General features: G+C 37.8%; 2 protein-coding genes across 7 annotated transcripts in view; one reads left to right on the forward strand and one right to left on the reverse strand.

The window, feature by feature from the left end:
* LOC136041519 (exosome complex component RRP46-like) overlaps positions 1–22,477 on the reverse strand; it is a gene marked incomplete at its 5' end in the record, with an annotated part of 363,665 nt that overhangs the window by 127,667 nt on the left and 213,521 nt on the right. The window lies entirely within an intron of this gene.
* LOC136041468 (PAS domain-containing protein cky-1-like) overlaps positions 1–22,477 on the forward strand; it is a 121,395-nt gene that overhangs the window by 15,078 nt on the left and 83,840 nt on the right. For all 6 annotated transcript variants that reach the window (XM_065726157.1, XM_065726156.1, XM_065726160.1 and 3 more), the window contains exon 3: positions 21,454–21,572. The gene's annotated coding sequence lies outside the window, so the exon portion shown is untranslated. The remainder of the gene's footprint in view (positions 1–21,453; positions 21,573–22,477) is intronic.

Here is a 22,477-nt window from a genome sequence, read left to right on the forward strand (position 1 = left end):
CCTCCATATCTACTTTCATGCCACTTCTTTCTTTTTCCAAGATAACGGTCTTATACCAAGCAAATTCGTACCAAAATATTTCAGTGTGTGAGTATTAGTAACACAATAACTTGCAATAAATTGTTTTTCATTTTACATGATACCGTCGTCAGTCACCAATTCACCCTTCCTTCTTTTTTCCTTCTTTTTCAAAGATTTTGAAATAATAAAAGTTTGAGGAAAAAAGGAATCTACTTACTTTCAGAATAAAATTTAAGTGAACCAAAGCATTGTATAGCCGGGCTCGAATCTGCTGTTTTTTTTTGTTTTTTTTTTTGTTGGTGATAGAAATCTGTCGATATTTTTCATAAGCATGGGTCCAAATATCCCCACCCTGTGTATGGGCTTGGCCATTGGCCTTGTGGTAAAAACAGTAAAAAACGAATTATTTGAAACTTGTTGGTCCTTCACAATGCGGAATAGAATATTCCAGATTAGGCATTGTCAAGTAGGCTTGAGTTCCTCTTAGAATTTTATGGTAGGTGAATTAGGTTAAATTATACTGTAGGTAGTTTATATAAGTTTAAATTTTACGTTAGTTAAGTCAGGCAAGTTTAAACTTTAAGTTGGATAAGTTTATGTTAGATTAAGGAAAAGTCAGTTCTCAACAAACTACAACTTTTGGATGTGTTTTACAAATCATTAATTTAAAATAGAGAACTTTCCCTAGAAATTGTTTCATTTTTGATCAGAACTTGAATATCCATCTACCTTCTACGTTTCAATTTTTGAATATTTTGCTTCTGATGAATGTGAAGATTTTAGACGGTGATTGTAGCGATTCCATGGATTTTTACGTTAGGGTGTAGTTTAAAATGCAAAACCACTTGGTATACAAAATTACGCACCTAGTGTGAAAGCTGCTTTATTAGAAATTATGACTTACTTTGACTTAAGTCTCCTGCCGGGCACTGCTCGGCGTAGAAAGTGACGTCTGCCTCCTCCACCCACTTCGGTCCATGGCGAGTATTTGTTCTTCGCCCTGTCTGATGTTTGCCATCGCCAAGAACTCGGACAGGCTGTCGAACCAACGTTTCTTCGGTCGGTCGCGAGGTCGCTTCCTACCAACTTTGATAGGGTCGAAGTCATAGATCATCTTTGCGGGTAGATGCGGTGGCATTCGAAGCAGATACCTGAACCATCGTAAGGTTCGCTCGGCTGCTTGAGTCGAAAACCAAGACTGCTTTGTGAGCTGCAGAAGCTTTTCATTGCTGACGAAGTCGGACCATCGTAGGCCCTCAATCCTCCTCAGGCTCTTTGCATGAAATACGTCTATTTTCTTGAGGGTTGCAGCTGATGCTTGCCATGTCTCAGCTCCGTAAAGCATCACAGAACCAACTAGAGCGTTGAAGATCCGCAGTTTCGTTGTGCGACTGATATCTGGTTTTCGCCAGAGGTGACGGTTCAGTCTACCCATGACAGAAGATGCTTTAGATAATCTTGCCTGCAGCTCGGGGAGAAGTGAGCAATTTGAAGAAATTACGGAGCCCAGGTAGGTGAAGTCTTTGACAATCTCGATGCTAGTGGTGCTGTCCAGGCTAACTGAAGAGTTAACAGCAGGAGAAGACGGGTCTATGGCCATAATTTTAGTTTTGTTCCAGTTTATATGCAGTCCTACTTTTGCAGCCTCTTCTCGCAGAATTCGGAGCGCTTCCAGCAGCTGCTCCATGGAGTCTGCCAGAATGGCCAAGTCATCGGCAAAATCGACATCTGAGATGGTATGATCTCCGAATTTGAGCACAAAGCTGAGACGTGAAGTGGTTTTTGTCATAACGTAATCTATGATGACATTGAAGAGCTCTGGGGCCACTTCACATCCTTGGCGCACCCCTGTCGCGATTTGAAAGAACGGGCTGTGCCGACCATTTACTTGTACACAGCTCTCCGTCCCATGGTGCAGCGCCTTGAGAAGTCTGCAATATTTCTCGGGTAGGCCAGTCAACTCTAGAATCCGCCAAAGAGCTTTTCGATCGACTGAGTCAAATGCAGCACGGAAGTCAACGAAGGCAATAAATACTATCTGTCGGAACTCTGTGGTCTTCTGTACTATTTGTCAAATCGTGAAAATCTGTTCGATGGTTGAACGATTCGACATAAAACCAGCTTGCTCTGGTCGCCGGATTTTTTGAATGATGCTCCGACATCGATCCAGCAGGACCATTGAAAACAGTTTGCCAGGGACTGACAGTAGGGTTATTCCCCAGTAGTTGGAGCAGTCGCTTCTCGAGCCTTTTCTCTTCCATAGGGGGATGATGACACCCTTCCGCCAATCCTCGGAAATTATCTCTGTTTGCCAGATTGTAGAGAATAGGATGTGTAGAAACAGGAGCATTGCAGGACCTTCATATTTTTGCAGCTCTGAGCTTAAGCCACAGATACCAGCAGCTTTATTATTCTTGAGTCTTTTTACTGCATGTCCAATTTCTGAGGGGCTGAAAGGCTCATCTGGAGGAACCTCTGTTCCAGGTTTTTGACTGCAAGGTTGGCTGGGACTATCATTAGGAGGCGCAGACGGACCAGTATTGTTGAGGAGCGAACAGAAGTGGTCCTTCCACCGCTCAAGACAAGAACCTTCGTCAAAGAGAAGTGCACCATCCCCGGATAGGACGGGACCCAAGGTGGGAGTTTTATTTTCAGTGAGGGCTCGGAGATGCTTGAATGGGCTGCCCATGTCTTTCTTTTTTGCAGTTAGCTCAATTTCATCGGCTTTTCTTGCAACAAACTGGGTTCTATCCCGGTGAAAGAGTCTGTTCCGCACTCCATTGAGCCTCCGATATGTGGTCATGTCCCCAAGAAGTCTTGCCTTCCGTCTTTGCTCTATGACTTGCAGTGTTTCATTAGTTAGCCACGATTTCTTTGGATAACTCCTCTTGCCAAGCACTAGTTGTGCTGCTTCACTGGTCTGCAATTTAAAATGCTTCCAGAGATCTTCGCTGCTATTAAGTAAGCCAAGGGCCTGGAAGCGATTCGATATCTCGATACTGTACTTCTGGCGAGTATCTGGTTCCTTTAGTTTCCCAATATCTGCAGCGACGGGTTTTCTTTTCGATCGTTGTGCATGGAGGCGAAGCCGAATATCGGCGCACTCAAGCCTATGGTCTGCGTTTCCAAGCTCTGCTGATCTATAAGTTCTGGAGTTCTTCACCAATGATCTCCAGCGTTTGGAAATAATGACGTAGTCAATCATCTTCTTTGTACGACCGTCATTACTATACCACGTGTACTGATGAATAGTTTTGCGTTGGAAGTAGGTGTTTGCAATGTAAAGGTCGTGAGATCGGCACAGTTCAAATAAGTGGAGCCCATTGTCGTTAAGTGGGTAGGGGGATACAGGGCCAACTGTGCCACGCCATAAACCCATATCATCGCGCTCTGTCGCATTTAAGTCGCCAAGGAGAACAGTTATATCATGGGGGGATACTGTTGCAAGGCATCTGGACAGAGCAGAGTAGAAATCCTCCTTAGTTGCATCATCAGAATCATTGGTCGGGGCATAGGATACGATGACAGTCATCTTGCCATGCTTGTGTCCAAAGCGGGCCTTCATTAATCTGTCCGATACAGCTTTGTGTAAAAGTAAGGCCTTTCTTGTAAGTCTATTTAGTGCAAGGCCAACACCATTCCTTCTCGAACTTCCTCCAGACCAGAGCAATGAGTATATTATGGATATACTTAAAACACTCCAAAATTTTAACAAGTGTGAAACCAATAGCTCCTGTAAAACCTTTAGTATAGCGATCGCAAGTTCTGTCGGTCGGTCTGTCTGTCTGTCCTGGTTTTACTAGTTTAGGCACTTCCAGATAAACTAGGACGATGATATTTGGCAGGCGTATCAGGGACAATACCAGATTAAAATAAAATAGTCTTTTCCTCGATTCAACCATCTGGAGGAGGGAGTGGGGGGACGGTTAATCAGAAAAAATGAGGTATTTTTAACTTACGAACGATCGGACCTTAATGAAATTTGATATTTAGAAGGATATGGGGTCTCAGAGCTATTATCTTAAATCCCGACTGGATGCGGTGACATTGGGGGGAGTTGGAAAGGGAAACCTAAAATCTTGGAAAACGCTTTGCGTAACTGAGAAAAATTAGAAAATATGAGGCATTTGTAACTTACGAACGGGTGATAAGATCTTAATGAAATTTGACATCTGGAAGGATCTTGTGCTACAGAGCGCTCATTTTTGATCACGACCAGATTTGGTGACGTTGGGGGGGGGGGGGGAACTGAAAATCTTGGAAAACGTGAAAATTGAGGTTTCTTTATCTTACGAATGGGTAATCGGATCTTATTGAAACTTGATATATAAAAAGTTCTTATTTCTCGAATGCTCCATTTTCAGCCAGGGACATACGAGGTTGGAGGGGGGAAACAGACATCTTGGAAAACACTTAGAGTAGAGAGATCGGGATGAAACTTGATGGGAAGAATAGGTACAAGTTCTAGATGTGTGATTGACATAATTGGAACGGATCCGCTCTGTTTGGGGGAGTTTGGGGGCGTGGGGGGGGGTGTTAATTCGGAAAAATTAGAAAAATTGAGGTACTTTTAACTTGAGAACGGGTGACCAGATCTTAATGAAATTTAATATTTAGAAAGAACTCTGAATGTCACTTTAGAAAGGTGACATTAGGGGGAGTTGGAGGGGGAAACTAGAAATCTTGGAAAAGCTTAGAGTGGAGAGATCGGGATGAAACTTGGTGGGTAGAATAAGCAAATTTCGTAGATACGTGATTGACTGGGTCCGCTCTCTTTGGAGGAATTAGGGGGAGGGGTCCAGTGCTTTGGCGAGTTTGGTGCTTCTTGATGTCCCGGGACGATGAAAATTGGTAGGCGTGTCAGGGACCTGAAACAAATTGACTTGATAAGGTTGGTTTCCCCGATTTGACCTTCTTGGGGGTTGAAAGGAGAGGAAAATTTAGAAAAAATGAGTTATTTTCGGATCTGAATGAATTAAATAAAAAAAACTAGTTTCTGTAACTAAAAGTAAGGAGCGACATTAAAACTTAAAACGAACAAATCCCCTGTGGGATTTGTTTAACGATTTTACTTATGTAGTAGTAATTAAAAAATGTTTCCAGAATGTATGTTTAATCTAAGTGAATCCTAGAAAGGATATACTTCGAATCAGCTTCGGAGAAATTATTTAGTCCTACTTTATTATTTTTGCGTTGAAATTCTTCGTGGACAAAATTTTTATTTGATATTCTATATTAATTCTTCGACTCTTAGGCTTTGAAAATACCATAATGACAGTAACAAGCTAGCTTTGATAGTGACATCAAAATTCAGCGGGATAACAGCTTATTCAAATTTTCAAACATTTCTTATCCCCCCCCCCAAAAAAAAGAAAGTTCAATTCCGTAGTACCCAATTCTAAGAGCCTAGATACTGAGTTGTATATGGGACATCCTATTGTAGTAATTAGTCAAATGAGTTTTTAAATACTAATGAAATTTCATCCAGGGATGGATTAAGGACTTACTGTTGATAGGATGAAAAAATACACAATTTGACACTCATGTCAAATAGGATTTTTGTTTTATAGTTTTATAGAATTTTTTTTACACTTTTATAGTTTTTTAAAGTTTTATAATTTTAATTATAGTGGTTTATATTTTTTTTAATAATAAATAAAAAAATAAGTTTTTTAACTGCAATTAAGGAGTGACATTAAAAGTTATAATGTACAGAAATTATTCCGTATATGAAAGGTTTTGTTCCCTCCTCAACGCCTCGCTCTTTACGCTAAAGTTTGACTCTTTTTCACAACTCTAGCTTTTAAAATAATAAAAAAACTTTAGCTTAGAGAGCGTTGAGTTAAAAAGACCCGGTTTTTTATATTTCATTTCTGGACGTTTTTGAATTAACGCATGTTTTGATTTTGGCTCACTGCACAAGAATAAATAAAACGAAATTTGCAAATTATTATTTATTTATTTTTTGCTAAATGGCTTTCTCATAGTTTTGATCGGACGATTTTGACGAAAAAAGGGGAGGGGCAAGAGGTATAGTTGCCATCCAATTTTTGGTTACTTAAAAATGCAACTAGATTTTTTTTATGTACCTTACGAATTAACTTACGTAACGAACCTCTATATTTGTGTATTTTTATTACGTATATGATGGAGTTTGCCCCCTCGTAAATACCTCGCTCTTTACAATAAAGCTTGATTTTTGTCTTAATTCTTTAAGAATGACCCCCTGAATCACAAAGGCCGTAGAATAAATAGTTGAAATTACTAAAAATACTTTAGCGTAAAGAGCAAGGTATTGTGGAGGAGACGAACCCTCTTATGTATGTGATATTTTCTGTTCGTTTTAAGTTGTAATGCTGCTCATTCCTTCCAGTTGAAAAAAAAATTTGCTCTTTACGTTAAAGTTTTTTAATTGCTTTAAAAAGTAGAGTTGTAAGAAAGAGTCAAACCTTAGCGGAAAGAGCGAGGCGTTGAGGAGGGGACAGCCCCTTTCATATACGGATTAATTTCTCTTCGTTTTAAGTTTAAATGTTGCTCCTTACTTTCAGTTAATAAGACTTGTTTTTTTCTTTTATTTTATTCGTACATAAAGCATAGCCAGATTGGCCTTAAAACATATTAAATAAAAAAACAAGTTTTTTAACTGAAAGTAAGGAGCGACATTAAAACTTAACACGAACAGAAATTATTCCGTATATGAAAGGGGCTGTCCCCTCCTCAACGCCCCGCTCTAGTTTTTTATTGTTTTAAAAAGTAGACAAACTTTAGCGTAAAGAGCGGGGCTTTGAGAAGGGGAGAGCCCCTTTCATACACGGAATGATTTCTGTTCGTTTTAAGTTTTAATGTCGCTCCTTACTTTAAGTTTAAAAAAACTTGTTTTTTTGTTTAATTCATTAATGCTTTTCAATTAAAGCAGGTTGCAATTTCGGCTCACCGTACATGAATGATTTGAATAAAATTCACATATTAATTTTACTTTTTTGGCTTTCTCAAAGTTTAAATCGGATGAATTTGAGAAAAAATGAGCTTAGGAGGGGGCCTAATTGCGTTCCAATTTTTTCGGTTACTTAGAAAGGCCACTACAACTTTTAGTTTTATTTACGGAAGCTTTTATTAGTAATAAATAAACGTAACTTGCGAATTTCTATATTCGAATTTGCGAATTTCTATAACGAACTTCTATATTAGTATATTTTTATTGCGTATATGAGGGGGGGGGGGGGTCGTCCTCTCGTCAATACCTCGCTCTTTACTCTACAGTTTGAATTTTGTTCCAATCCTTTGGAACACAAAAAGCCAAATGTGTGTCTGAATCACAAAGGCCGTTTAATTAGAATACACAGCTCTTTTGAAATTACTGAAAATACTTAAACGTCTTTTACGTTAAACGTAAAAGAGCGAGGTATTCAGGAGGGGAAGAATCCCCTCATATGCGTAAAAATTTCTGTTCGTTTAAAGTTTCAATGTTGCTCCATACTTTCAGTTGAAAAAACTTGTTTTTTTTTAATCTCGCATTGTTTTTTAAATAATGTTGGAAAATCCAGATCCCCTTTCATGGAAATTCTCTTCCCTCATGATCAATTCCTCCATGAAAAGATCTTCCTAGGTAACCCCCGAATCCGACCCCCCCCCTATTACTAGAAAAATCGCTCCTAAAAACGTCTAAATACTTCCCAATAACTAATACTACATGTGAACAATGGGCAAAGTTCATAACTTTCAGCCCTTCCCCCGGGGAGTGTGGGGGATTAAGTTGTCCTCAAAGACATAGTTATTAGTTATTAGATTTTTCGACTATGCTGAGAAAATACGACTATCTCAAGATTTTGATTTGATGAGTTTGGGGAAAAAATGAGCGTGGGAGAGAGCCTAGTTGCCCTTCAGTTTTTTGGTCACTTAAAAAGGGCACTATAACCTTTAATTCTCGTTAGAATGAGCCCTCTAGCGACATTCTGGGATCACTGGATCGATACGATCACCCCTGGGGAAAAGAAAAAATAGCAAATAAGCCCACATCCGTGATCTTTCTTCTGAGAAAAAAAAAAAATTACAAAATTCTACATTTTTGTTGATAGGAGTTAGAAACCTCCACAGCAGGGTTCTCTGATACGTTGAATCTGATGGTGTGATTTTCGTGAAGATTTTATGACTTTTCGGGGAAATTTTCCCCTTTGTTCGAAAATAAGGCAAATATTCTCGAGCTCTTGAGTTTTGATGGGTAAGACTAAACTTGATGAAAATTATATATTTAAAATCAGCATAAAAATCTGATTCTTTTGATATATATATATAGGTATAAAATTTTTTAGAGTTTCGGTTACTATTTAGCCGGGTCGCTCCTTATTATAGTTCGTTACCACGAATTGTTTGATTTAGTTATCATATTTAATATTTGGTACAAACACATCAAAATTGCCCCAAAACCGTATTTATTTTTCTTTTATTCATGACTGGTTAAATGTCTACACTTATGCAAATCCACTGTCTGAAAGCACTTTTGACGAAATTTATCGTCGCTGATGGTGCTGGTGTTCCGGAGAACAGGGCAGGTGTAAGCTTATGAAAATAAAACTTTCACATAGAAACAGCTCACCTTCCAAATCGTTTAGCTCCATAAAAAAAATCTTAAGGCAACGTTTATCATAAATTGTGGCGATTAAAATAAATAATGTAAGCTCGAGTTATTTATACCGGACAGTTAACTCTATATCTCATAATAAGGAGTGATTTTAGGCATCCTGGAGTACACTAGAAGGTACTCGCGCCAATTTAAATACTGCAAAAGACTATATGTCAAAAGAATAAATGTCAGAGTTTGAATATAATTATACCTATTTTAACTAATAAAAAAAATTACTTTTCGATTAGAATCATTATAGCTTATCCATATTAAATACTGACTAATTTGGAGCTCTCTATCGTTTTCAAAAAATTGGATTAGAAAGGGTGCCATTATCTAATCACGTTTTTAATTCTAACACTTTCAAAAACCCTTAGCGGTATGCTCTAAGGCTGTTTAGTAACATAATGATAATTTTACTAACAATCTAGGGCAGACAGAAAATCATTGCCAACAATTTTTAAGTCACCATCAGATTCAGCAGATCAGAGATCCATATCGCAGAGTTGCCAGGGTATTACATACAAAATGAGGAATTTGGTAGAAGAAAGATCACGGACGAGTTTTTTTTTTATGGGAAATCAACAGTTCTAATAAAAAATGTTTTCTTTTATTTGCATATAAAAGCCCCATTGAATTATATATGAGGGTTCAACCCACTGATAGATTTGCTACCCAATCAATATGTTTCCACGAATTGCTAGTTTCAAATTTCTATTAATTTAACAATGAGGCAAATTAAGACTTATTTTTTTTCTGGTAAAATTCACCTAAAACTCTAAAGGAAGCAGACAATATTTGATATTTTACGCTTTATGATATAAAAATTTTAATGGAATAATTTTAAAATGTTTATTTTAAAGGTGAATGTGGCGATCCTTATACTAATTAAATAAAAAAAAACAAGTTTTTTTAACTGAAAGTAAGGAGCGACATTAAAACTTAAAACGAACAGAAATTACCCCATATATGAAAGGGGCTGCTCCTTCTTCAATGCCTTGCTCTTTGCACTAAAGTTTTACATTTTTGTAAGACTCGTAGTTTATGTACCCTCGTTTTCACAACTTTTTTGGTTGAATTTTCGGTTTTTGGACAACATGATCAGTTATTCAGAACGACTGACAATTATTTGAATTATCCTATCAAATAATAAAACTATGTACGGTAGACAGATTAAAGAAGGATTTGGTTAACGGTTCTTGACCATGAAAAATCGATTCGTTATATAAGAACTTCTTTTTTTGTACATTTTGGCCATGTTTTGGGCAAAGTTGAATGTTTGTAATCCAGAATGGCTGAAACCAACACTTTGTTGTGGCCCGATCCCTTTTGCTACCTAGAAAGGGCACTAGATACTTTTATTTTCTTTCTGCTATTCCAAGCACACTGATTTGATGGTCATAGTAGGTTCCACGAAACTGGGCTGCCCAAAAGCCACCTTAATTCTGCTAATTTTAGCAATAATTTTTTAGACCATCGCTTGCATACAAGGAAGACCTGGATCTGTCCAAAGAATATCATCGCCTCCATATCTACTTTCATGCCACTTCTTTCTTTTTCCAAGATAACGGTCTTATACCAAGCAAATTCGTACCAAAATATTTCAGTGTGTGAGTATTAGTAACACAATAACTTGCAATAAATTGTTTCTCATTTTACATGATACCGTCGTCAGTCACCAATTCACCCTTCCTTCTTTTTTCCTTCTTTTTCAAAGATTTTGAAATAATAAAAGTTTGAGGAAAAAAGGAATCTACTTACTTTCAGAATAAAATTTAAGTGAACCAAAACATTGTATAGCCGGGCTCGAATCTGCCGTTTTTTTTTTGTTTTTTTTTTGTTGGTGATAGAAATCTGTCGATATTTTTCATAAGCATGGGTCCAAATATCCCCACCCTGTGTATGGGCTTGGCCATTGGCCTTGTGGTAAAAACAGTAAAAAACGAATTATTTGAAACTTGTTGGTCCTTCACAATGCGGAATAGAATATTCCAGATTAGGCATTGTCAAGTAGGCTTGAGTTCCTCTTAGAATTTTATGGTAGGTGAATTAGGTTAAATTATACTGTGGGTAGTTTATATAAGTTTAAATTTTACGTTAGTTAAGTCAGGCAAGTTTAAACTTTAAGTTGGATAAGTTTATGTTAGATTAAGGAAAAGTCAGTTCTCAACAAACTACAACTTTTGGATGTGTTTTACAAATCATTAATTTAAAATAGAGAACTCTCCCTAGAAATTGTTTCATTTTTGATCAGAACTTGAATATCCATCTACCTTCTACGTTTCAATTTTTGAATATTTTGCTTCTGATGAATGTGAAGATTTTAGACGGTGATTGTAGCGATTCCATGGATTTTCACGTTAGGGTGTAGTTTAAAATGCAAAACCACTTGGTATACAAAATTACGCACCTAGTGTGAAAGCTGCTTTATTAGAAATTATGACTTACTTTGACTTAAGTCTCCTGCCGGGCACTGCTCGGCGTAGAAAGTGACGTCTGCCTCCTCCACCCACTTCGGTCCATGGCGAGTATTTGTTCTTCGCCCTGTCTGATGTTTGCCATCGCCAAGAACTCGGACAGGCTGTCGAACCAACGTTTCTTCGGTCGGTCGCGAGGTCGCTTCCTACCAACTTTGATAGGGTCGAAGTCATAGATCATCTTTGCGGGTAGATGTGGTGGCATTCGAAGCAGATACCTGAACCATCGTAAGGTTCGCTCGGCTGCTTGAGTCGAAAACCAAGACTGCTTTGTGAGCTGCAGAAGCTTTTCATTGCTGACGAAGTCGGACCATCGTAGGCCCTCAATCCTCCTCAGGATCTTTGCATGAAATACGTCTATTTTCTTGAGGGTTGCAGCTGATGCTTGCCATGTCTCAGCTCCGTAAAGCATCACAGAACCAACTAGAGCGTTGAAGATCCGCAGTTTCGTTGTGCGACTGATATCTGGTTTTCGCCAGAGGTGACGGTTCAGTCTACCCATGACAGAAGATGCTTTAGATAATCTTGCCTGCAGCTCGGGGAGAAGTGAGCAATTTGAAGAAATTACGGAGCCCAGGTAGGTGAAGTCTTTGACAATCTCGATGCTAGTGGTGCTGTCCAGGCTAACTGAAGAGTTAACAGCAGGAGAAGATGGGTCTATGGCCATAATTTTAGTTTTGTTCCAATTTATATGCAATCCTACTTTTGCAGCCTCTTCTCGCAGAATTCGGAGCGCTTCCAGCAGCTGTTCCATGGAGTCTGCCAGAATGGCCAAGTCATCGGCAAAATCGACATCTGAGATGGTATGATCTCCGAATTTGAGCACAAAGCTGAGACGTGAAGTGGTTTTTGTCATAACGTAATCTATGATGACATTGAAGAGCTCTGGGGCCACTTCACATCCTTGGCGCACCCCTGTCGCGATTTGAAAGAACGGGCTGTGCCGACCATTTACTTGTACACAGCTCTCCGTCCCATGGTGCAGCGCCTTGAGAAGTCTGCAATATTTCTCGGGTAGGCCAGTCAACTCTAGAATCCGCCTAAAAGCTTTTCGATCGACTGAGTCAAATGCAGCACGGAAGTCAACGAAGGCAATAAATGCTTTCTGTCGGAACTCTTTGGTCTTCTGTACTATTTGTCAAATCGTGAAAATCTGCTCGATGGTTGAACGATTCGACATAAAACCAGCTTGCTCTGGTCGCCGGATTTTTCGAATAATGCTCCGACATCGATCCAGCAGGACCATTGAAAACAGTTTGCCAGGGACTGACAGTAGGGTTATTCCCCAGTAGTTGGAGCAGTCGCTTCTCGAGCCTTTTCTCTTCCATAGGGGGATGATGACACCCTTCCGCCAATCCTCGGGAATTATCTCTGTTTGCCAGATTGTAGAGAATAGGGTGTGTAGAAACAGGAGCATTGCAGGACCTTCATATTTTAGCAGCTCTGAGTTTAAGCCACAGATACCAGCAGCTTTATTATTCTTGAGTCTTTTTACTGCATGTCCAATTTCTGAGGGGCTGAAAGGCTCATCTGGAGGAACCTCTGTTCCAGGTTTTTGACTGCAAGGTTGGCTGGGACTATCATTAGGAGGCGCAAACGGACCAGTATTGTTGAGGAGCGAACAGAAGTGGTCCTTCCACCGCTCAAGACAAGAACCTTCGTCAAAGAGAAGTGCACCATCCCTGGATAGGACGGGACCCAAGGTGGGAGTTTTATTTTCAGTGAGGGCTCGGAGATGCTTGAATGGGCTGCCCATGTCTTTCTTTTTTGCAGTTAGCTCAATTTCATCGGCTTTTCTTGCAACAAACTGGGTTCTATCCCGGTGAAAGAGTCTGTTCCGCACTCCATTGAGCCTCCGATATGTGGTCATGTCCCCAAGAAGTCTTGCCTTCCGTCTTTGCTCTATGACTTGCAGTGTTTCATTAGTTAGCCACGATTTCTTTGGATAACTCCTCTTGCCAAGCACTAGTTGTGCTGCTTCACTGGTCTGCAATTTAAAATGCTTCCAGAGATCTTCGCTGCTATTAAGTAAGCCAAGGGCCTGGAAGCGATTCGATATCTCGATACTGTACTTCTGGCGAGTATCTGGTTCCTTTAGTTTCCCAATATCTGCAGCGACGGGTTTTCTTTTCGATCGTTGTGCATGGAGGCGAAGCCGAAGATCGGCGCACACAAGCCTATGGTCTGCGTTTCCAAGCTCTGCTGATCTATAAGTTCTGGAGTTCTTCACCAATGATCTCCAGCGTTTGGAAATAATGACGTAGTCAATCATCTTCTTTGTACGACCGTCATTACTATACCACGTGTACTGATGAATAGTTTTGCGTTGGAAGTAGGTGTTTGCAATGTAAAGGTCGTGAGATCGGCACAGTTCAAATAAGTGGAGCCCATTGTCGTTAAGTGGGTCGGGGGATACAGGGCCAACTGTGCCACGCCATAAACCCATATCATCGCGCTCTGTCGCATTTAAGTCGCCAAGGAGAACAGTTATATCATGGGGGGATACTGTTGCAAGGCATCTGGACAAATCAGAGTAGAAATCCTCCTTAGTTGCATCATCAGAATCATTGGTCGGGGCATAGGATACGATGACAGTCATCTTGCCATGCTTGTGTCCAAAGCGGGCCTTCATTAATCTGTCCGATACAGCTTTGTGTAAAAGTAAGGCCTTTCTTGTAAGTCTATTTAGTGCAAGGCCAACACCATTCCTTCTCGAACTTCCTCCAGACCAGAGCAATGAGTATATTATGGATATACTTAAAACACTCCAAAATTTTAACAAGTGTGAAACCAATAGCTCCTGTAAAACCTTTAGTATAGCGATCGCAAATTCTGTCGGTCGGTCTGTCTGTCTGTCCTGGTTTTGCTAGTTTAGGCACTTCCAGATAAGCTAGGACGATGATATTTGGCAGGCGTATCAGGGACAATACCAGATTAAAATAAAATAGTCTTTTCCTCGATTCGACCATCTGGAGGAGGGAGTGGGGGGACGGTTAATCAGAAAAAATGAGGTATTTTTAACTTACGAACGATCGGACCTTAATGAAATTTGATATTTAGAAGGATATGGGGTCTCAGAGCTATTATCTTAAATCCCGACTGGATGCGGTGACATTGGGGGGAGTTGGAAAGGGAAACCTAAAATCTTGGAAAACGCTTTGCGTAACTGAGAAAAATTAGAAAATATGAGGCATTTGTAACTTACGAACGGGTGATAAGATCTTAATGAAATTTGACATCTGGAAGGATCTTGTCCTACAGAGCGCTCATTTTTGATCACGACCAGATTTGGTGACGTTGGGGGGGGGGGGGAACTGAAAATCTTGGAAAACGTGAAAATTGAGGTTTCTTTATCTTACGAATGGGTAATCGGATCTTATTGAAACTTGATATATAAAAAGTTCTTATTTCTCGAATGCTCCATTTTCAGCCAGGGACATACGAGGTTGGAGGGGGGAAACAGACATCTTGGAAAACACTTAGAGTAGAGAGATCGGGATGAAACTTGATGGGAAGAATAGGTACAAGTTCTAGATGTGTGATTGACATAATTGGAACGGATCCGCTCTGTTTGGGGGAGTTTGGGGGCGTGGGGGGGGGGGTGTTAATTCGGAAAAATTAGAAAAATTGAGGTACTTTTAACTTGAGAACGGGTGACCAGATCTTAATGAAATTTAATATTTAGAAAGAACTCTGAATGTCACTTTAGAAAGGTGACATTAGGGGGAGTTGGAGGGGGAAACTAGAAATCTTGGAAAGGCTTAGAGTGGAGAGATCGGGATGAAACTTGGTGGGTAGAATAAGCAAATTTCGTAGATACGTGATTGACTGGGTCCGCTCTCTTTGGAGGAGTTAGGGGGAGGGGGTCCAGTGCTTTGGCGAGTTTTGTGCTTCTTGATGTCCCGGGACGATGAAAATTGGTAGGCGTGTCAGGGACCTGAAACAAATTGACTTGATAAGGTTGGTTTCCCCGATTTGACCTTCTTGGGGGTTGAAAGGAGAGGAAAATTTAGAAAAAATGAGGTATTTTCGGATCTGAATGAATTAAATAAAAAAAACTAGTTTCTGTAACTAAAAGTAAGGAGCGACATTAAAACTTAAAACGAACAAATCCCCTGTGGGATTTGTTTAACGATTTTACTTATGTAGTAGTAATTAAAAAATGTTTCCAGAATGTATGTTTAATCTAAGTGAATCCTAGAAAGGATATACTTCGAATCAGCTTCGGAGAAATTATTTAGTCGTACTTTATTATTTTTGGGTTGAAATTCTTCGTGGACAAAATTTTTATTTGATATTCTATATTAATTTTTCGACTCTTAGGCTTTGAAAATACCATAATGACAGTAACAAGCTAGCTTTGATAGTGACATCAAAATTCAGCGGGATAACAGCTTATTCAAATTTTCAAACATTTCTTATCCCCCCCCCCAAAAAAAAAAGAAAGTTCAATTCCGTAGTACCCAATTCTAAGAGCCTAGATACTGAGTTGTATATGGGACATCCTATTGTAGTAATTAGTCAAATGAGTTTTTAAATACTAATGAAATTTCATCCAGGGATGGATTAAGGACTTACTGTTGATAGGATGAAAAAATACACAATTTGACACTCATGTCAAATAGGATTTTTGTTTTATAGTTTTATAGAATTTTTTTTACACTTTTATAGTTTTTTAAAGTTTTATAATTTTAATTATAGTGGTTTATATTTTTTTTAATAATAAATAAAAAAATAAGTTTTTTAACTGCAATTAAGGAGTGACATTAAAAGTTAAAATGTACAGAAATTATTCCGTATATGAAAGGTTTTGTTCCCTCCTCAACGCCTCGCTCTTTACGCTAAAGTTTGACTCTTTTTCACAACTCTAGCTTTTAAAATAATAAAAAAACTTTAGCTTAGAGAGCGTTGAGTTAAAAAGACCCGGTTTTTTATATTTCATTTCTGGACGTTTTTGAATTAACGCATGTTTTGATTTTGGCTCACTGCACAAGAATAAATAAAACGAAATTTGCAAATTATTATTTATTTATTTTTTGCTAAATGGCTTTCTCATAGTTTTGATCGGACGATTTTGACGAAAAAAGGGGAGGGGGAAGAGGTATAGTTGCCATCCAATTTTTGGTTACTTAAAAATGCAACTAGATTTTTTTTATGTACCTTACGAATTAACTTACGTAACGAACCTCTATATTTGTGTATTTTTATTACGTATATGATGGAGTTTGCCCCCTCGTAAATACCTCGCTCTTTACAATAAAGCTTGATTTTTGTCTTAATTCTTTAAGAATGACCCCCTGAATCACAAAGGCCGTAGAATAAATAGTTGAAATTACTAAAAATACTTTAGCGTAAAGAGCAAGGTATTGTGGAGGAGACGAACCCTCTTATGTATGTGATATTTTCTGTTCGTTTTAAGTTGTAATGCTGCTCATTACTTCCAGTTGAAAAAAAAATTTGCTCTTTACGTTAAAGTTTTTTAATTGCTTTAAAAAGTAGAGTTGTAAGAAAGAGTCAAACCTTAGCGGAAAGAGCGAGGCGTTGAGGAGGGGACAGCCCCTTTCATATACGGATTAATTTCTCTTCGTTTTAAGTTTAAATGTTGCTCCTTACTTTCAGTTAATAAGACTTGTTTTTTTCTTTTATTTTATTCGTACATAAAGCATAGCCAGATTGGCCTTAAAACATATTAAATAAAAAAACAAGTTTTTTAACTGAAAGTAAGGAGCGACATTAAAACTTAACACGAACAGAAATTATTCCGTATATGAAAGGGGCTGTCCCCTCCTCAACGCTCCGCTCTAGTTTTTTATTGTTTTAAAAAGTAGACTTGTGAAAAATAGTCAAACTTTAGCGTAAAGAGCGGGGCTTTGAGAAGGGGAGAGCCCCTTTCATACACGGAATGATTTCTGTTCGTTTTAAGTTTTAATGTCGCTCCTTACTTTAAGTTTAAAAAAACTTGTTTTTTTGTTTAATTCATTAATGCTTTTCAATTAAATCAGGTTGCAATTTCGGCTCACCGTACATGAATGATTTGAATAAAATTCACATATTAATTTTACTTTTTTGGCTTTCTCAAAGTTTAAATCGGATGAATTTGAGAAAAAATGAGCTTAGGAGGGGGCCTAATTGCGTTCCAATTTTTTCGGTTACTTAGAAAGGCCACTACAACTTTTAGTTTTATTTACGGAAGCTTTTATTTGTAATAAATAAACGTAACTTGCGAATTTCTATATTGGAATTTGCGAATTTCTATAACGAACTTCTATATTAGTATATTTTTATTGCGTATATGAGGGGGGGGGGGGTCGTCCTCTCGTCAATACCTCGCTCTTTACTCTAAAGTTTGAATTTTGTTCCAATCCTTTGGAACACAAAAAGCCAAATGTGTGTCTGAATCACAAAGGCCGTTTAATTAGAATACACAGCTCTTTTGAAATTACTGAAAATACTTAAATGTCTTTTACGTTAAACGTAAAAGAGCGAGGTATTCAGGAGGGGAAGAATCCCCTCATATGCGTAAAAATTTCTGTTCGTTTAAAGTTTCAATGTTGCTCCATACTTTCAGTTGAAAAAACTTGTTTTTTTTTAATCTCGCATTGTTTTTTAAATAATGTTGGAAAATCCAGATCCCCTTTCATGGAAATTCTCTTCCCTCATGATCAATTCCTCCATGAAAAGATCTTCCTAGGTAACCCCCGAATCCGACCCCCCCCCTATTACTAGAAAAATCGCTCCTAAAAACGTCTAAATACTTCCCAATAACTAATACTACATGTGAACAATGGGCAAAGTTCATAACTTTCAGCCCTTCCCCCGGGGACTGCGGGGGATTAAGTTGTCCTCAAAGACATAGTTATTAGTTATTAGATTTTTCGACTATGCTGAGAAAATACGACTATCTCAAGATTTTGATTTGATGAGTTTGGGGAAAAAATGAGCGTGGGAGAGAGCCTAGTTGCCCTTCAGTTTTTTGGTCACTTAAAAAGGGCACTATAACCTTTAATTCTGGTTAGAATGAGCCCTCTAGCGACATTCTGGGATCACTGGATCGATACGATCACCCCTGGGGAAAAGAAAAAATAGCAAATAAGCCCACATCCGTGATCTTTCTTCTGAAAAAAAAAACAACAAAATTCTACATTTTTGTAGATAGGAGTTAGAAACCTCCACAGTAGGGTTCTCTGATACGTTGAATCGGATGGTGTGAATTTCATGAAGATTTTATGACTTTTCGGGGAAATTTTCCCCTTTGTTCGAAAATAAGGCAAATATTCTCGAGCTCTTGAGTTTTGATGGGTAAGACTAAACTTGATGAAAATTATATATTTAAAATCAGCATAAAAATCTGATTCTTTTGATATATATATATAGGTATAAAATTTTTTAGAGTTTCGGTTACTATTTAGCCGGGTCGCTCCTTATTATAGTTCGTTACCACGAATTGTTTGATTTAGTTATCATATTTAATATTTGGTACAAACACATCAAAATTGCCCCAAAACCGTATTTATTTTTCTTTTATTCATGACTGGTTAAATGTCTACACTTATGCAAATCCACTGTCTGAAAGCACTTTTGACGAAATTTATCGTCGCTGATGGTGCTGGTGTTCCGGAGAACAGGGCAGGTGTAAGCTTATGAAAATAAAACTTTCACATAGAAACAGCTCACCTTCCAAATCGTTTAGCTCCATAAAAAAAATCTTAAGGCAACGTTTATCATAAATTGTGGCGATTAAAATAAATAATGTAAGCTCGAGTTATTTATACCGGACAGTTAACTCTATATCTCATAATAAGGAGTGATTTTAGGCATCCTGGAGTACACTAGAAGGTACTCGCGCCAATTTAAATACTGCAAAAGACTATATGTCAAAAGAATAAATGTCAGAGTTTGAATATAATTATACCTATTTTAACTAATAAAAAAAATTACTTTTCGATTAGAATCATTATAGCTTATCCATATTAAATACTGACTAATTTGGAGCTCTCTATCGTTTTCAAAAAATTGGATTAGAAAGGGTGCCATTATCTAATCACGTTTTTAATTCTAACACTTTCAAAAACCCTTAGCGGTATGCTCTAAGGCTGTTTAGTAACATAATGATAATTTTACTAACAATCCAGGGCAGACAGAAAATCATTGCCAACAATTTTTAAGTCACCATCAGATTCAGCAGATCAGAGATCCATATCGCAGAGTTGCCAGGGTATTACATACAAAATGAGGAATTTGGTAGAAGAAAGATCACGGACGAGTTTTTTTTTATGGGAAATCAACAGTTCTAATAAAAAATGTTTTCTTTTATTTGCATATAAAAGCCCCATTGAATTATATATGAGGGTTCAACCCACTGATAGATTTGCTACCCAATCAATATGTTTCCACGAATTGCTAGTTTCAAATTTCTATTAATTTAACAATGAGGCAAATTAAGACTTATTTTTTTTCTGGTAAAATTCACCTAAAACTCTAAAGGAAGCAGACAATATTTGATATTTTACGCTTTATGATATAAAAATTTTAATGGAATAATTTTAAAATGTTTATTTTAAAGGTGAATGTGGTGATCCTTATACTAATTAAATAAAAAAAACAAGTTTTTTTAACTGAAAGTAAGGAGCGACATTAAAACTTAAAACGAACAGAAATTACCCCATATATGAAAGGGGCTGCTCCTTCTTCAATGCCTTGCTCTTTGCACTAAAGTTTGACTCTTTCTCTCAACTCTACTTTTAAAAACAGTAAAAACTGTAGCGTAAAGAGCAGGGCGTTGAAGAAGGAGCAGCCCCTTTCATATACGGGGTAATTTCTGTTCGTTTTAAGTTTTAATGTCGCTCCTTACTTTCAGTTAAAAAAACTTGTTTTTTTTATTTAATTTCTGAACGTTTTTAGTTAATCTATGTTTTGATTTCGGTTCTCCGCAGATGAATAATTAAAGCGAAATTTGCATATTTATTTATCTGGCTAAATGGCTTTCCCATAGTTTTGATCGAAAGATTTTGCGAAAAAAAGAGGGGAAGGAGGCCCAGTTGCTCTCCAATTTTTTGGGTACTTAAAAAGGCAACTAGAACTTTTAATTTTTAAGAACGTTTTCAGTAGTAAAAGATATACATAACTTACGAAGTAGCTTACGTAACAAACTTCTATGTTCGTATGTTTTTATTACGTATATGAGAAGGTTCGCCCACTTGTCAATACTTCGTCAATAACTCTTTGCATTAAAGTTTAAATTTTGTCCCCTGAATCACAAAGGCCGTAGAATAAATAGTTGAAATTACTAAAAATCCTTTAGCGTAAAGAGTGAGGTATTAGGAGGAAGTGAACCCCTTATATGCGTAATATTTTCTGTTCGTTTTAAGTTTTAATGCTACTCCATACTTCCAGTTGAAAAACTTTTTTTTCATATTTATTTTCTCATTGTTTTTTTAAATAATGCTAGAAAATGCTGCGCCCGCTTTATGGAAATCTTCTTTCCCCATGACAAATTCCTCCATGGAAAATTTCCCCCCCATAGCCCCCTCTTCTCAACCCCCCTCCATCCCAACCAAAAAATCCCCCTGAAAACGTCTCTACATTTCCCAATAACCATTGATATATGCAAACACTGGTCAAAATTTGCAACTTGCAGCCCCTCCCATGGGGACTGTGGGGGAGTAAGTCGTCCCCAAAGACATAGTTATAAGGTTTTTCGACTATGCTGAATAAAAAATGGCTATCTCAGAATTTTGATCCGACTACTTTGGGAAAAAATGAGCGTGGGAGGGGGCCTAGGTGCCCTCCGATTTTTTCGGTCACTTAAAAAGGGCACTAGAACTTTTCATTTCCGCTCGAACGATCCCTCTTGCAAAATTCTAGGACCACTGGGTCGATACGATCACCCCTGGGAAAAAGAAAGAAAAAAAAAACAAATAAACACGCATCCGTGATTTGTCTTCTGGCAAAAAATACAAAATTCCACATTTTTATAGATAGGATCTTGGAACTTGTACAATAGGGTTCTCTGATACGCTGAATCTGATGGTGTGATTTTCATTAAGATTCTATGACTTTTAGGGGGTGTTTCACCCTATTTTCTAAAATAGGGCAGATTTTCTCAGGCTCGTAACTTTTGATGGGTAAGACTAAACTTAATGAAACTCATATATTTAAAATCAGCATTAAAATGCGATTCTTTTGATGTAACTATTGGTATCAAAATTCCGTTTTTTAGAGTTTTGGTTACTATTGAGCCGGGTCGCTCCTTACTACAGTTCGTTACCACGAACTGTTTGATAATATATTAATATTACATTTCGTTTTATATTGCAATTTATCAATATATTGCAGGTATGCCTCTACCAGATTTGGACAATAGTGAATCCGATCTACATTTTAATATACAGAAGAAGATAACGCCGTGGAAGTCAATTCTTCCTGACTTGGAAGCAATGGCCAATGTTGCCAAGGTAATCTCCAATTAGAAAAATATACATTCTTATCGATAACCAGTGTGGGATAAAGAATGGTTACCTTGGAGAATTTGGAATTTCGGGGGGGGGGGGAAGGAATACATGTTTGAAAGTATCATGTCCAACAGATAAATTTCATCGTAGCCTAAAGAGAACTATCTCTTCTCCTTTTTTTAAGTTATTTAAATTAATATCTCTCCCACCTAAGGACAAGCTCTACTCCTTGGTGGGATTATTTAATTTTATGCTGGAACTATCTTTTAGTAGCCTGGATACAATAATTTTTGACACAAATATTTGCCAGGATACACCAGCTCATTTCCATTATTTTCATTTATATTACTGTCAGGTGAAATCGTAAAGGGGATAACTCCTTTTGTCTTTAGCCTAGTTTATTTTCCACCTTTTGTATCATGTTTTGCATAGTCTTTTCTTCTTTAGTCTCAATTAAGTTCTAATTTATTCTCTTGAATATTTGTTCTAATAACGGCTTTTTCATTTTCCAAGGTGATTTCCAAGAAGAAAAAACTATGACAGTACCCTGTTTTCGTAAAAGAAAGATGGTAAAGTAGTTCAGTTTCTATTACAACATAGAATTCCATAAGCATCCCCCTTGAGGACCTTAGTAACTTTTAGAGATTCAAAACTTGTGTACCTAACCCCAACCAAAAAATCCCCCTGAAAACGTCTCTACATTTCCTAATAACCATTAATATATGCAAACACTGGTCAAAATTTGCAACTTGCAACTCCTCCCACGGGGACTGTGGGGGAGTTAAGTCGTCTCCAAAGACATAGTTATAAGGATTTTCGACTACGCTGAATAAAATGGCTATCTCAGAATTTTGATCCGACTACTTTGGGAAAAAATGAGCGTGGGAGGGGGCCTAGGTGCCCTCCAA

The sequence above is a fragment of the Artemia franciscana genome, unplaced genomic scaffold, assembly GCF_032884065.1.
Source record: "Artemia franciscana unplaced genomic scaffold, ASM3288406v1 PGA_scaffold_23, whole genome shotgun sequence".
Classification (NCBI taxonomy): Eukaryota; Metazoa; Arthropoda; class Branchiopoda; order Anostraca; family Artemiidae; genus Artemia; species Artemia franciscana.